Source organism: Oncorhynchus clarkii, chromosome 3, assembly GCF_045791955.1.
Source record: "Oncorhynchus clarkii lewisi isolate Uvic-CL-2024 chromosome 3, UVic_Ocla_1.0, whole genome shotgun sequence".
NCBI lineage: Eukaryota > Metazoa > Chordata > Actinopteri > Salmoniformes > Salmonidae > Oncorhynchus > Oncorhynchus clarkii.
Window position 1 is genome coordinate 25,211,762 of NC_092149.1, and position 15,611 is coordinate 25,227,372.

Below are 15,611 nucleotides of genomic sequence, written 5' to 3' on the forward strand. Positions count from 1 at the left end.
GGAGACTCCGGCAGCGCTGGAGAGGAGGAAGGCTCTGGTAGCGCCGGAGAGGCGGGAGACTCCGGCAGCGCTGGAGAGGAAGGCTCTGGTAGCGCCGGAGAGGCGGGAGACTCCGGCAGCGCTGGAGAAGAGGAAGGCTCTGGACGGATGGGCCGGAGAGACAGCCTGGTACGGGGAGCTGCCACCGGAGGGCTGGGGTGTGGAGGTGGTGACGGATAGACCGGGCCGTGCAGGCGCACTGGAGCTCTTGAGCACCGAGCCTGCCCAACCTTACCCGGTTGAATGGTCCCGGTCGCCCTGCCAGTGCGGCGAGGTGGAATAGCCCGCACTGGGCTATGCAGGCGAACCGGGGACACCGTGCGCAAGGCTGGTGCCATGTAAGCCGGCCCAAGGAGACGCACTGGAGACCAGATGCGTAGAGCCGGCTTCATGGCACTTGGCTCGATGCCCACTCTAGCCCGGCCGATACGCGGAGCTGGAATGTAACACGGTGCCTGCCCGGTCTCTCTAGCCCCCCGGTAACCACAGGAAGTTGGCTCAGGTCTCCTACCTGGCGTAGCCATACTCCCTGTTAGCCCCCCCCCAAGAAATTTTTGGGGCTGACTCCCGGGCTTCCATCCACGACGCCGCGCTGCCTCCTCATACCAGCGCCTCTCCGCTTTCGCCGCCTCCCGTTCTTCCTTGGGGCGGCGATATTCTCCTGGCTGAGCCCAAGGTCCTTTACCGTCTAATTCGTCCTCCCATGTCCATACCTCCTCACGCTGTTCCTGCTGCTGCTTTCTCCTTTGCCCATTACCACACCGCTTGGTCCTGTTGTGGTGGGTGATTCTGTAACGGTTCTCTTCTTGTGAAGTAGAGGCGGACCAAAGCGCAGCGTGGTGGTTGTTCATTGTAATTTATTGACGACACTATACATGAACAAACTAACGAAAAAAACAAGAAACGTGAGAACTCAAAACAGCCCTGTCTGGTGCAAACACAAAAACAGGAACAAATCACCCACAAACAAACAGTGAAACCCAGGCTACCTAAGTATGATTCTCAATCAGAGACAACTAATGACACCTGCCTCTGATTGAGAACCATACTAGGCCGAAAACATAGAACTGCCCCAAAACATAGAAAAACAAACATAGACTGCCCACCCAACTCACGCCCTGACCATACTAAATAAATGCAAAACAAAGGAAATAGAGGTCAGAACGTGACAACCTGGGAGACACACCAAACATGTTGAAGAAGGTGCTCTGGTCAGATGAAACCAAAATGTAACTTTTTGGCAACAATGCAAAACGTTATGTTTGGCGTAAAAGCAACACAGCTGAACACACCATCCCCACTGTCAAACATGGTGGTGGCAGCATCATGGTTTGGGCCTGCTTTTCTTCAGCAGGGACAGGGAAGATGGTTAAAATTGATGGGAAGATGGATGGCGCCAAATACAGGACCATTCTGGAAGAAAACCTGATGGAGTCTGCAAAAGACCTGAGACTGGGACGGAGATTTGTCTTCCAACAAGACAATGATCCAAAACATAAAGCAAAATCTACAATAGAATGGTTCAAAAATAAACATATCCAGGTGTTAGAATGGCCAAGTCAAAGTCCAGACCTGAATCCAATCGAGAATCTGTGGAAAGAACTGAAAACTGCTGTTCACAAATGCTCTCCATCCAACCTCACTGAGCTCGAGCTGTTTTGCAAGGAGGAATGGGAAAAGATGTCAGTCTCTCGATGTGCAAAACTGAGACATACCCCAAGCGACTTACAGCTGTAATCGCAGCAAAAGGTGGCGCTACAAAGAATTAACTTAAGGGGGCTGAATAATTTTGCACGCCCAATTTTTCAGTTTTTGATTTGTTAAAAAAGTTTGAAATATCCAATAAATGTTGTTCCACTTCATGATTGTGTCCCACTTGTTGTTGATTCTTCACAAAAAAATAGAGTTTTATATCTTTATGTTTGAAGCCTGAAATGTGGCAAAAGGTCGTAAAGTTCAAGGGGGCCGAATACTTTCGCAAGGCACTGTACATACATGTTATTCAATCATTGCACCCCACACTTGCGCGTGTCAGGGATCGTCTGCATGGCCAGGTGCTAAAATAGAACTTGGTTCTATTTGTGACGCTCAACGCGTTGCATTGTCCTGCCTCTTCCATCTCCTCATTGTTTTTTAGGAGGGATATACCTACGTGCCATCTCCTCATTGGTTTTTAGGAGCACATACTCACGTGGGTGATTGAAATATGAACTGATGTCCACACTCCAGTGGGTTGTGGCATTTCAGGTAAAATAACAACCCAATGTTTATATCCCAGGACAAGGACAAATTGGCTAGCAACAGCAAGCTAGCTAGCTAAATTGTCATAAATGTTGAATGATTTTTAACCTGTCCCCAAATTAATATAATTGGTTGAGTTCGTTTTTATATTTCAACCTGTGCGTCCTAATCGCGTCTGGTGTGGGGGGACAAAATCAACATGCGCGTGTGCGGTCTGGTCATTATGTAACACGTTCAAAAGTGAATACTGGAACAATATTTCAAACATAGATCGCAGGGAATGGTCAGAGGCGATCTATAGAACACTAATGTCATTTTGTTGGTTATTTTGTGATGTCATTAAAAAATGTATAAAGGAAATACTGTAACTTGGAAGTTTCCATACCATATGCTGTGCATGTAATATGAAAAAGGAGGGATGTGTTTTGAGAAGCTATAAGAGATAATTGTTTTTTATAACTTTACACAGTGAGTAGTAACAGCCCCTGAGTGAGGTCAGAGAGCATGTCCTGCCAACTGTATAAATTATGTGTTAAGAAATTAACATATCAGACCAGAAAAACGTGAAGCTGCAGCTGCACGTTTAAAGTGGTTTGAACTTTGAATCTCAACACGAGGTGGAGACGATAAACTCACCTCCCGGACAATCACTGGTACAGCTGATTAGCTGTTCTAAGTAAAGTATCTTTGAAAGCGAATTTAAGGAGCATTACGCTACCCTCATCACCCCACTGGGGAACCATCAATACGGCTGGCTAGCCTATCTTCAAAGAAGCATCTTCAAGAGCGAATGGATGGAAAATAAACTACAAAGAAGGACACAGTAGAAGTCTTGGTGGAACCATTTTGGACAATCAGAGCCTTACAAGCATGCCGCAGTAAGGCTCAACCCCATTTTTACAAGGCTGCCCTGTCCACCGAGAGATCCCCAGCGACCCAAGAATTTCACGTAAATACATTCATGATTACTTACTCAAAGCGGCCGGCGGTTCGTGTGCAAAGTATGAGGTTAATGCAAGTGAGAGTAGTGTCTGAATGTACCAATGTTAAATGTCTCTGTCCCTCTCACTCTCCCTCTCCATCTCTTATTTAATAAGCAGCAATGTTGTTGTCATTCCGCTATGGACCTGTTTTCTGCGTATTCATTCTCCAGTCAGTAACCGGTGCAAATTGTGTGTTTATCCTGTGTTCCTATTTAATTGGCTAGTAAATAAATAAATAAACCAGTTTGTGTAGTACTGAATCATAAATAAGGCTCTGGTTTTTGCAGATGCAAGGTTACGACTGTTCAGAATGATGATATGATACAAGGTTATGATTAATAAGTTGACTGTTTATAGATGTGATAGGTAAAGACCGTTTAGAGTTTAATTGGGGAGATGGTAACTCTTTAAAGAACCGCTCTTGTGGTGACTCAGATCCTAATGAGTTAAATGTTGCATGATTAAGTTAATCGGGTAACAATTAAACATAGTTAGTTAATTAGATAAATAACAGTCTTCAGATTAATGTTAGAGTCAAGTAACGACACTATCCATCATGATTGAAAAATTAAGGTGGCCTCCATTCTCTATTCGAGTACATATGATTTCCCCCACCCCTGTTCCTGCCCATTTGATAATGGGCCATTATAAATCTAAACTCATTTCACATGTTAGTTGAGATGATAAAATTGAGAATAGTCTGACGGGTAAAAATATGATAACTTGATGAGAGAACAGTGTGTGCAGCCCGAGGCAATAATTAACACTAAATCTAGAATATAGGACCTGATTCAAATGATCACTTCTCCTCTCAACATGGGAAAAATATTGTTTATATTTCATTTAGCAAAGTTCAAATCTATTATTCTTACTATAAAATCATTTAAAATAATGGCACGGGACTTATAAGTATATCTTGTCTGCTAAATGAACAAGACTACAGCCTGTGGAATGGCGCATAGCCAGATAGGATAACATACAGTAGGCCAACTAATGTTCTGTTCTTCTAAAGTACATTTTTTTAAATATCATAATGTTTCTTCAGACCTGCTTGAAATAAATTATGGATTTATTGAGATGGTGAATATTAAATTGATTTAGACCTTGTCTTCCAAAAAGGCTCACATCAGTCACTTGTATGCGTGGAGGCGTGGAGATGCTAAATGGGTTCATGTTTATTAGTGGTCAATTACCGTGAGGCTGGCAGAGTTTTGCATGACATTAACAGGCTGACAAAATTCCACGACCGCCACAGCCCTATACACTGTAGGGTTTGGACAAGGCCTGCACACACACACAAAGACACACACACACACACACACACACACACACACACACACACACACACACACACACACACACACACACACACACACACACACACACACACACACACACAGGACACTGAGAGACACATATTGGGAGATGGATGGGAGAGGCAAATAGGTGTGTCATGGCAGCGTGATGAAACGAGAGAGAGGAGAATCCATCCTGTGTTCCCTCACACCGCAGTCTGAAATGTGTGTGTGTGTGTGATTCCTCTTGCTTCTGTCCATCTGCTGACAGCATCATGAAATAAGGCTGTGTGTGTGTTTGTTGCTCCCACTATGTGTGTATGAGACAGAGGAGAGATAATGGTTTATAATGCAACAGGGAGAGAGGGATGGAGAATAAGAGAGCCTTTTACATTTTTGTCAGTTAGGTGTCTCCCTGGTCACCTGCTCATGATAGGTTGATTAGAGGTCACGTGTGTCATTCCTGTAACAGTGATGTCTCAGTGACTTATCGGTAATCCTAGTTTATATCCTTATTAGATAAACTCATACATAAAACAAGCCTACAAACTAGTGATGCACCGATATGACATTTTTGGCCAATACCGATATTCAATATTTTCCTTGCCAAAAAAAACAATACCGATACCGATAACCGGTATTTGAAATTTTTGCTGTCTTTTAAGCATTCTAGTACAGTTACACATGGACGCAGCGATCTAAGGCATTTCATCTCAGTGCAAGAGGTGTCACCACAGTCCCTGGTTCGAGTCCAGGCTGTATCACATCCGGCCATGATTGGGAGTCCCATAGAGCGGAGCACAATTGGCCCAGCGTCGTCCGGGTTTGGCCGGGGTATTTTGTTCTAACTGACTTGCCTAGATAAATAAAGGTTACACACACACACCACACTGACCAAATAGTTATTTTTGTTGGCATTTACGTATGTCCCCATTACCAGTAAAACATAATCAAAACATTTCTTTGACTTACTTGCTGTGCTGTTTCATTGTTAATTTGTTCAGTCGTTTCATTCCCAACCAGGATTTCTATGGAACGCCGTTTGGGTCTTCGCATGTCAAAAAATATGCGTCAAATAACACTATTTGACATGTCAAATAAGCTTGTTGACCAATCAGGACCTGAATATGACTGCACGTCACATAGTAATTTAAAGCGTTCATATATTTTTTTACATAGTTATTGCACATTGATTACACTATCACTCGTATTTCATATGTCACAACGATTCCTCGATACATATGCTAAGATGCTGGTAAAGTTGTCTCTCACACCTGCAGTGCTGGTCATCATGGATGCAAACAATGTTCTTCCCCAAAAACATAGCAAAATGACATTTTTTAAATGTTAAAATTAATTTATTTCACCTTTATTTAACCAGGTAGGCCAGTTGAGAACAAGTTCTCATTTATAACTGCGACCTGGCCAAGATAAACCAGAGCTGTGCGACAAAAACAACAACACAGAGTTAAACATGGGATAGACAAACGTACAGTCAATAACACAATAGAAAAATCGATAAACAAATGTAGTAAGATTAGGGAGGTAAAGCAATGAATGGGCCATAGTGGTGAAATAATTCAAATTTAGCATTAACACTGGAGTGATAGGTGTGCAGATGATAATGTGCAAGTAGAGATACTGGGGTGCAAAAGAGCAAAACAATTATAACAATATGGGGATGAGGTAGTTGGGTGGGCTATTTACAGATGGGCTGTGTACAGCTGCAGTGATCGGTAAGCTGCTCTGACAGCTGATGCTTATAGTTAGTGAGGGAGATATAGAGTTATCGGATGTTTCCATACACCTTAGCCAACTACATTTAAACTCAGATTTTCACAATTCCTGATGTTTAATCCAAGTAAAAATGCCCTATCTTAGGTCAGTTAGGATCACCACTTTATTTTAAGAATGTGAAATGTCAGAATAATAGTAGAGAGCGATTCATTTCAGCTTTTATTTATTTCATCACATTTCCAGTGGGTCAGAAGTTTACATACACTCAATTAGTATTCGGTAGCATTTCCTTTAAATTATTTAACTTGGGTCAAAGGTTTTGGGTAGCCTTCCACAAGCTTCCCATAATAAATTGGGTGACTTTTGGCCCATTCCTCCTGACAGAGCTGGTGTAACTGAATCACGTTTGTAGACCTCCTTGCTCGCACATGCTTTTTCAGTTCTGCCCACAAATTTTCTATGAGATTGAGGTCAGGTCTTTGTGATGGCCACTCCAATTCCTTGACTTTGTTGTCCTTAAGCCATTTTGCCACAACATTGGAAGTATGCTTGGGGTTATTGTCCTTTCGGAAGGCCCATTTGAGACCAAGCTTTAACTTCACAACTGATGTCTTGAGATGTTGCTTCAATATATACAGTGCCTTGCGAAAGTATTATTATTATTATATTATTATTATATTATATTATTATTTGTGTCCTGGTCCTATAAGAGCTCTTTGTCACTTCCCATGAGCCAGGTTGTGACAACAACTCACGTTCATTCTTATGTTTAATAAATGTATCATATCGTGTCTGTGTGGCAGGCTTACAATGATGACAAAAAACAGCATTTGAGACTGCGCTGACCCTGGTGCTAGAGGGGGTACGCACCTGGTTGAATGTTTGAAGGGGTACCTGACCATAAAAAGTTTGGGAGCCACTGCATGACACCACTACTTTTTTAAGCCTACTTGCCAACAGTGTGTTTATGTTAAATCAACATTTCTGAAATTAACCATGTTAAATTATCATTGTAATTGCGCACACATTGATGTTAGACATGCATCTACCCCCAATGCTCTGTTGCTGATGATTGGTATGAATGCAGGAGCAGGACAAGAAACCCTCTTTTTGACTGGAGACTGACATAATGGCATGTACAGTGCCTTGCGAAAGTATTCGGCCCCCTTGAACTTTGCGACCTTTTGCCACATTTCAGGCTTCAAACAAAGTTATAAAACTGTATTTTTTTGTGAAAAATCAACAACAAGTGGGACACAATCATGAAGTGGAACGACATTTATTGGATATTTCAAACTTTTTTAACAAATCAAAAACTGAAAAATTGGGCGTGCAAAATTATTCAGCCCCCTTAAGTTAATACTTTGTAGCGCCACCTTTTGCTGCGATTACAGCTGTAAGTCACTTGGGGTATGTCTCTATCAGTTTTGCACATCGAGAGACTGACATTTTTTCCCATTCCTCCTTGCAAAACAGCTCGAGCTCAGTGAGGTTGGATGGAGAGCATTTGTGAACAGCAGTTTTCAGTTCTTTCCACAGATTCTCGATTGGATTCAGGTCTGGACTTTGACTTGGCCATTCTAACACCTGGATATGTTTATTTCTGAACCATTCCATTGTAGATTTTGCTTTATGTTTTGGATCATTGTCTTGTTGGAAGACAAATCTCCGTCCCAGTCTCAGGTCTTTTGCAGACTCCATCAGGTTTTCTTCCAGAATGGTCCTGTATTTGGCTCCATCCATCTTCCCATCAATTTTAACCATCTTCCCTGTCCCTGCTGAAGAAAAGCAGGCCCAAACCATGATGCTGCCACCACCATGTTTGACAGTGGGGATGGTGTGTTCAGCTGTGTTGCTTTTACGCCAAACATAACGTTTTGCATTGTTGCCAAAAAGTTCAATTTTGGTTTCATCTGACCAGAGCACCTTCTTCCACATGTTTGGTGTGTCTCCCAGGTGGCTTGTGGCAAACTTTAAACAACACTTTTTATGGATATCTTTAAGAAATGGCTTTCTTCTTGCCACTCTTCCATAAAGGCCAGATTTGTGCAATATACGACTGATTGTTGTCCTATGGACAGAGTCTCCCATCTCAGCTGTAGATCTCTGCAGTTCATCCAGAGTGATCATGGGCCTCTTGGCTGCATCTCTGATCAGTCTTCTCCTTGTATGAGCTGAAAGTTTAGAGGGACGGCCAGGTCTTGGTAGATTTGCAGTGGTCTGATACTCCTTCCATTTCAATATTATCGCTTGCACAGTGCTCCTTGGGATGTTTAAAACTTGGGAAATCTTTTTGTATCCAAATCCGGCTTTAAACTTCTTCACAACAGTATCTCGGACCTGCCTGGTGTGTTCCTTGTTCTTCATGATGCTCTCTGCGCTTTTGACGGACCTCTGAGACTATCACAGTGCAGGTGCATTTATACGGAGACTTGATTACACACAGGTGGATTGTATTTATCATCATTAGTCATTTAGGTCAACATTGGATCATTCAGAGATCCTCACTGAACTTCTGGAGAGAGTTTGCTGCACTGAAAGTAAAGGGGCTGAATAATTTTGCACGCCCAATTTTTCAGTTTTTGATTTGTTAAAAAAGTTTGAAATATCCAATAAATGTCGTTCCACTTCATGATTGTGTCCCACTTGTTGTTGATTCTTCACAAAAAAATAGAGTTTTATATCTTTATGTTTGATGCCTGAAATGTGGCAAAAGGTCTCAAAGTTCAAGGGGGCCGAATACTTTCGCAAGGCACTGTAGATATACATTTCCATTCCTCATGATTCCATCTGTTTTGTGAAGTGCACCAGTCCCTCCTACAGCAAAGCACGCCCACAACATGATGCTGCCATCATGCTTCATGATGCTGCCAACCGTGCTTCATGGTTGGGATGGTGTTCTTCGGCTTGCAAGCCACCCCCCTTTTCCTCCAAACATAACAATGGTCATTATGGCCGTAGTCTTGCTTTTTTTTATGGCGGTTTTGGAGCAGTGGCTTCTTCCTTGCTGAGCGGCCATTCAGTTTATGTCGATATAGGACTCGTTTTACTGTGGATACAGATACTTTTGTACCTGTTTCCTCAAGCATCTTCACAATGTCCTTTGTTGTTGTTCTGGTATTGATGTGCACGTTTCGCACCAAAGTACGTTAATCTCTAGGAGACAGAATGCGTCTCCTTTCTGAGCGGTATGACGGCTGCGTGGTCCCATGGTGTTTATACTTGTGTACTGTTGTTTGTACAGATGAACGTGGTACTTTCAGACGTTTGGAAATTGCTCTCATGGATGAACCAGACTTGTGGAGGTCTACACATTTTTTCTGAGGTATTGGCTGATTTATTTATTTTCCCATGATGTCAAGCAAAGAGGCACTGAGTTTGAAGGTAGGCCTTGAAATACATACACAGGTACACCTCCAATTGACTCAGGCTAATTGACATATTCTATCAGAAGCTTCTAAAGTCATGACATCATTTTCTGGAATTTTCCAAGCTGTTTAAAGGCACAGTCAACTTAGTGTATGTAAACTTCTGACCAACTGGAATTGTGATACAGTGAATTATAAGTGAAATAATCTGTCTGTTAACAATTGTTGGAAAAATTACTTGTGTCATGCTCAAAGTAGATGTCCTAACCGACTTGCAAAAACCTAAGTTTGTTAATTAACAAGAAATGTGTGGACTGGTTGAAAAACAAGTTTTAATGACTCCAACCTAAGTGTATGTAAACTTCCGACTTCAACTGTAAGTCTCCAGCTTCAGTGACTTTTGCAATTCGTTCCAGTCATTGGCAGCAGAGAACTGGAAGGAAAGGTGGCTTTGGGGATGACCAGTAAAGTATACCTGCTGGAGTGTGCTACGGGTGGGTGTTGCTATGGTGACCAGTGGGCAGAGATAAGGCGGGGTTTTACCTAGCAAAGACTTACAGATGACCTGGAGCCAGTGGGTTTGGCGACGGATATGTAGCGAGGGCCAGCTAACGAGAGCATACAGGTCGCAGTGGTGGGTAGTATATGGGCTTTAGTGACAAAACAGGTGGCACTGTGATAGACCACATCCAATTTTCTGAGTAGAGTGTTGGAGGCTATTTTGTAAATGACATCGCCAAAGTCAAGGATCGGTAGGATAGTCAGTTTTACGAGGGTATGTTTGGCAGCCTAAGTGAAGGAGTCTTTTGTTGATGTGAGTCTGGAAGGAGAGTTTGTAGTCTAACCAGACACCTAGGTATTTGTAGTTGTCCACATATTCTAAGTCAGAATCGTCCAGAGTAATGACAATAGTCGGGCGGGCAGGTGCAGGCAGCGATCGATTGAAGAGAATGCATTTAGTTTTACTAGCAAATAAGAGCAGTTGGAGGCCACGGAAGGAGAGTTGTATGGCATTGAAGCTCGTTTGGAGGTTTGTTAACACACTGTCCAAAAAAGGGCCAGATGTATATAGAAGGGTGTCATCTGCGTAGAGGTGGATCAGAGAATCAACAGCAGCAAGAGTGACAGAGAATTGAACCCTGTGGCACCCTCATAGAGACTGCCAGGGGTCCAAACAACAGGTCCTCCAATTTGACACACTGAACTCTATCTGAGAAGTAGTTGGTGAACCAGCTCCTGTATGCAACTGTATCTCTGGCTCGTTTAAGTACTTTAGAGGACAGTACTCCCCAGGGGTGCATTTATTTGACTTAACATTTAGCATCAGTATATACAGAATGACGTGGCCATCAACTGGACATTCAAATGTTTAGTGTTTTCCGTTGTAACAGTTTGCTATGTTTCCATCATTCTAAACACAGCTCAGATGACAGTTATAGCTCTGGTTTACAGCATTCTCCCTCTACACTCCTGGAAGGGGTGAATTGCTAATGTTTTTCACCCTTCCTCTCTAATCAGTGACTGATTTAGTCAACTGTGAAACCAGGTGTGTGGAACTTCTAGGGTAAATCAGAAACATCACTGGACACACTTGGTTTGTTGTTTTTGATTAAAACAAGCAATATTTGTTAAATATAAATGCTGAACTTGGTTTTGCATGGATTCTGCGACACGGTTAGCTTTTAACAGCTAGGACTGCTATTTCTTGTCCCGGAATCCTGCTTAACAGACAGGCTGAAGCCTGCTTGACAGAGCCGCTAATCTTAGTTAGCTAGCTAAGCTGCTAGCCTTCAAGCTAACAAAGTTAGTCCCAGATACGTTTTGCAATGGAGCCCTCTTTGGAGAAGTAAATGAACAGTTCCAGCGCTGTAGGAGCTGTATCTACTGCGCTTTGAGACAATGACTTATCAATGACCCAAGCCCAGCTCAGTTCATCCCTACCATTGTGTCACTGAGTTGTCATAATACTTCAGTAAATGTACATTATACCAGGGGCGTTGGTAGACACAATGTAAGTAACCAAATCCATGTCCCTCCAACTTCTCTGAATGCCTCTAATGATCCTACAGCTATTATATGCATTAATCCTGTGCCTATGAACCAGAGTTATACTGTTAGCACTGAGGCGGTGTGCCCTAGTAGGAAGTCCACTGTGTGCAGCTCACCCTGCACTGACATAAATAACATAAATTGTATGGTTGAGAGGGAATAGGCAAAAGGAATGGCAAATAAGTTTGGCTGCACAACCGATTGGCAAACATACAGCAAATTGAGAAATCATGTGACTAAACTGAATAGAATGAAGAAGAAACTATACTATGAAACACAGATAAATGATATAAAGAATGTATAGTAAAAAGCTCTGGAGTACATTAAATGAAAATTTGGACAAAAGGGCAAACTCAGCTCCATCATTCATTGAATCAGATGGCTAACTCATCACAAAACCCACTGATATTGCCAATTATTTTAATGATTTTTTTTCATTGACAAGATTAGCAAATGTAGACATGACATGCCAGCAACAAATGCTGACACTACACATCCAAGTATAACTGATCAAATTGTGAAAGCTAAGCATTGTCATTTTGAATTCTATCAACAATGATAAGCCTCCAGGGACTGACAAATTTGATGGAAAACTACTGAGGATAATAGTGGACGAATTTGCCATTCCTATCTGCCATGTCCTCAATTTAAGCCTACTAGAAAGTGTGTGCACTCAGGCCTGGAGGGAAGCAAAGTAATTCCGCTACCTAAGAATAATAAAGCCCCCTTTACTGGCTCTGTCACGGCCTGACCGTAGAGAGCGTTTTATGTTTCTATTTTGGTTTGATCAGGGTGTGATTTGGTGGGAAGTCTATGATCTATGTTCTATGATTTTCTATTTCTATGTGTTTGGCCGGGTGTGGTTCCCAATCAGAGGCAGCTGTCTATCGTTGTCTCTGATTGAGAACCATACTTAGGTACCCCTTTCCCCCACCTGTTTTGTGTGAAGTTAACTTTGACTTTGTTCAGGGCACATTGCCCAAAGCTTCACGGTTTGGTTTTGTTCTTTGTTTTGTCGGCGTCATTTTTAATAAAGAGAAAATGTATGCTTACCATGCTGTACCTTGGTCCAGTCCTTCAGCCAGCCAGAACTTCCCACCACCAACGGACCAAGCAGCATGGTAAGTTGGACTCCTGGACATGGGAGGACATTCTGGATGGCAAGGGAGTCTACACATGGGAGGAGATCTTGGCGGGAAGGGATCACCTTCCATGGGAACAGGTGGAGGCAACTAGGAGAGCAGAGGCAGCCGGAGAGAGGAACCAGCGGTATGTGGGAACATGGCTGGCAAGGAAGCCCGAGAGGCAGCCCCAAAAAAAATGTTTTGGGGGGGCACACGGGGAGTGTGGCAGAGTCAGGAAGCAGACCTGAGCCAAGTCCCTGTGCTTACCGTGGTGAGCATGGGACTGGTCAGGCCCCGTGCTATGGAGTGATGCACATGGTACCGAGGCGGAGTATTCACAGGCCTGTATGCTCGGTGCCAGCGTCCCGTATTTGCCGGGGGGAAGCTGGCATCCAGCCAGAATGGGTGGGGCCAGCTCTGCGCTGGAGACCGCCAGTGCACCTCCACGGCCCTGTGTTTCCGGTGCCTCCACTATGCACCAGGCCTCCGGTGGCAGCCCCACGCACCAGGCTGTCTCTCCGTCTCCTCCCTCCAGGTGCTCCCGCCTGTCCGGAGCTGCCAGAGTCTCCCGCCTGTCCGGAGCTGGCAGAGTCTCCCTCCTGCCCGGGGCCCACTACAAGGGTCCCCAGTCCGGGGTCGGCGGCGAGGGTCCCCGCTCTAGAGGTGCCACCTAAGTGAAATAAATAAATGAAAGAGGTGGCGCGGGGTCTATGTCCCTCGCTAGAGCCGCCACCGCGGAGAAATGCCCACCCAGACTCTCCCCTATAGGTTCAGGTTTTGCGGCCGGAGTCCGCACCTTTGGGGGGGTGTACTGTCACGCCCTGACCGTAGAGAGCGTTTTATGTCTCTATTTTGGTTTGGTCAGGGTGTGATTTGGGTGGCAGTCTATGTTCTATGATTTTCTATTTCTATGTGTTTGGCCGGGTGTGGTTCTCAATCAGAGGCAGCTGTCTATCGTTGTCTCTGATTGAGAACCATACTTAGGTACCCTTTCCCCCACCTGTTTTGTGGGAAGTTAACGTTGACTTTGTTCAGGGCACGTTGCCCAAAACTTCACGGTTTGGTTTTGTTCTTTGTTTTGTTTGCATCGCTTACCATGCTGCACCTTGGTCCAGTCCTTCAGCCAGCCGTGACAGACTCAAATAGCAAACCAATCAGCCTGTTACCAACCCTTAGTAAACTTTTGAAAAAATGTGTGTTTGACCAGATACAATTCTATTTTACAGTAAACAAACAGACTTTCAGCACGCTTATAGGGAAGGACATTAAACGGGCACAGCACTTACACAAATGGCAGATAATTGGCTGAGTGAAATTCATGATAAAAATTTTGTGGGAGCTGTTTTGTTAGACTTTTGACATTATCGATAATAGTCTGCTGCTGGAAAAACGTATGTGTTATGGCTTTACACCCCCTGCTATATTGTGGATAAACAGTTACCTGTCTAACAGATCATAAAGGGTGTTCTTTGATGGAAGCCTCTCCAACATAATAGAAGGTAGAATCAGGAATTCCCCAGGGCAGCTGTCTAGGCCCCTTACTGGGTCTCGACCCCGCCCTGTGCAACTGGGTCTTGGACTTTCTGATGGGCCGTCCCCAGGTGGTGAAGGTAGGAAACACCATCTCCACCCCGCTGGTCCACAACACTGGGGCCCCACAAGGGTGCGTTCTCAGCCCTCTCCAATACTCCCTGTTCATCCATGACTGCGTGGCCATGCACGCTTCTAACTCAATCATCAAGTTTGCAGACGACACTACAGTGGTAGGCCTGATTACCAACAACGACGAGACGGCCTACAGGGAGGAGGTGAGGTCCCTCGGAGAGTGGTGTCAGGAAAATAACCTCTGACTCAATGTCAACAAAACAAAGGAGATGATCGTGGACTACAGGAAACAGCAGAGGGAGCACCCCCTCATCCACATCGACAGGACAGTAGTGGAGAAGGTGGAACGTTTTAAGTTCCTCGGCGTACACATCACGGACAAACTGAAATGGTCCATCCACACAGACAGCATGGTGAAGAAGGCGCAACAGCTCCTCTTCAATCTCAGGAAGCTGAAGAAATTTGGCTTGTCATCTTAAACATTCACAAACACTCACAAACAGATGCACAATCGAGAGCATTCTGTTGGGCTGTATCACTGCCTGGTACGGCAATTGCACCACCCTCAACCGCAAGGCTCTCCAGAGGGTAGTGCAGTCTGCACAATGCATCACCGGGGGCAAACTACCTACCCTCCAGGACACCTACAGCACCTGATGTCACAGGAAAACCAAAAAGATTATCAAGGACAACAACCTGCTGAGCCACTGCCTGTTCACCCCACTATCATCCAGAAGGTGAGGTCAGTACAGGTGCATCAAAGCTGGGACCGAGAGACTGAAAAACAGCTTCTATCTCAAGGCCATCATACTGGTTTACAGCCATCAATAACATTGAGAGGCTGCTGCCAACATACAGACTCAAATCTCTGGCCACTTAAATAAATGGACTTAATAAAGGTATCACAAGTCACTTTAAATAACACCACCTTAATAATGTTTACATATCTTACATTTCTCATCTCATATGTGTGACCATATACCCGTGCATCCCGCGAAAGCGGAGGTGTTGCTAACATTTACGATAGCAAATTTCAATTTACAAAAAAAAAGACGTTTTTGTCTTTTGAGCTTCTAGTCATGAAATCTATGCAGCCTACTCAATCACTTTTTATAGCTACTGTTTACAGGCCTCCTGGGCCATATACAGCGTTCCTCACTGAGTTCCCTG

The 15,611-nt window shown here is 44.0% G+C and overlaps 1 pseudogene; it reads left to right on the forward strand.

The window, feature by feature from the left end:
- LOC139385233 (metalloreductase STEAP4-like) overlaps window positions 1-15,611 on the forward strand; it is a 70,181-nt pseudogene that overhangs the window by 22,364 nt on the left and 32,206 nt on the right.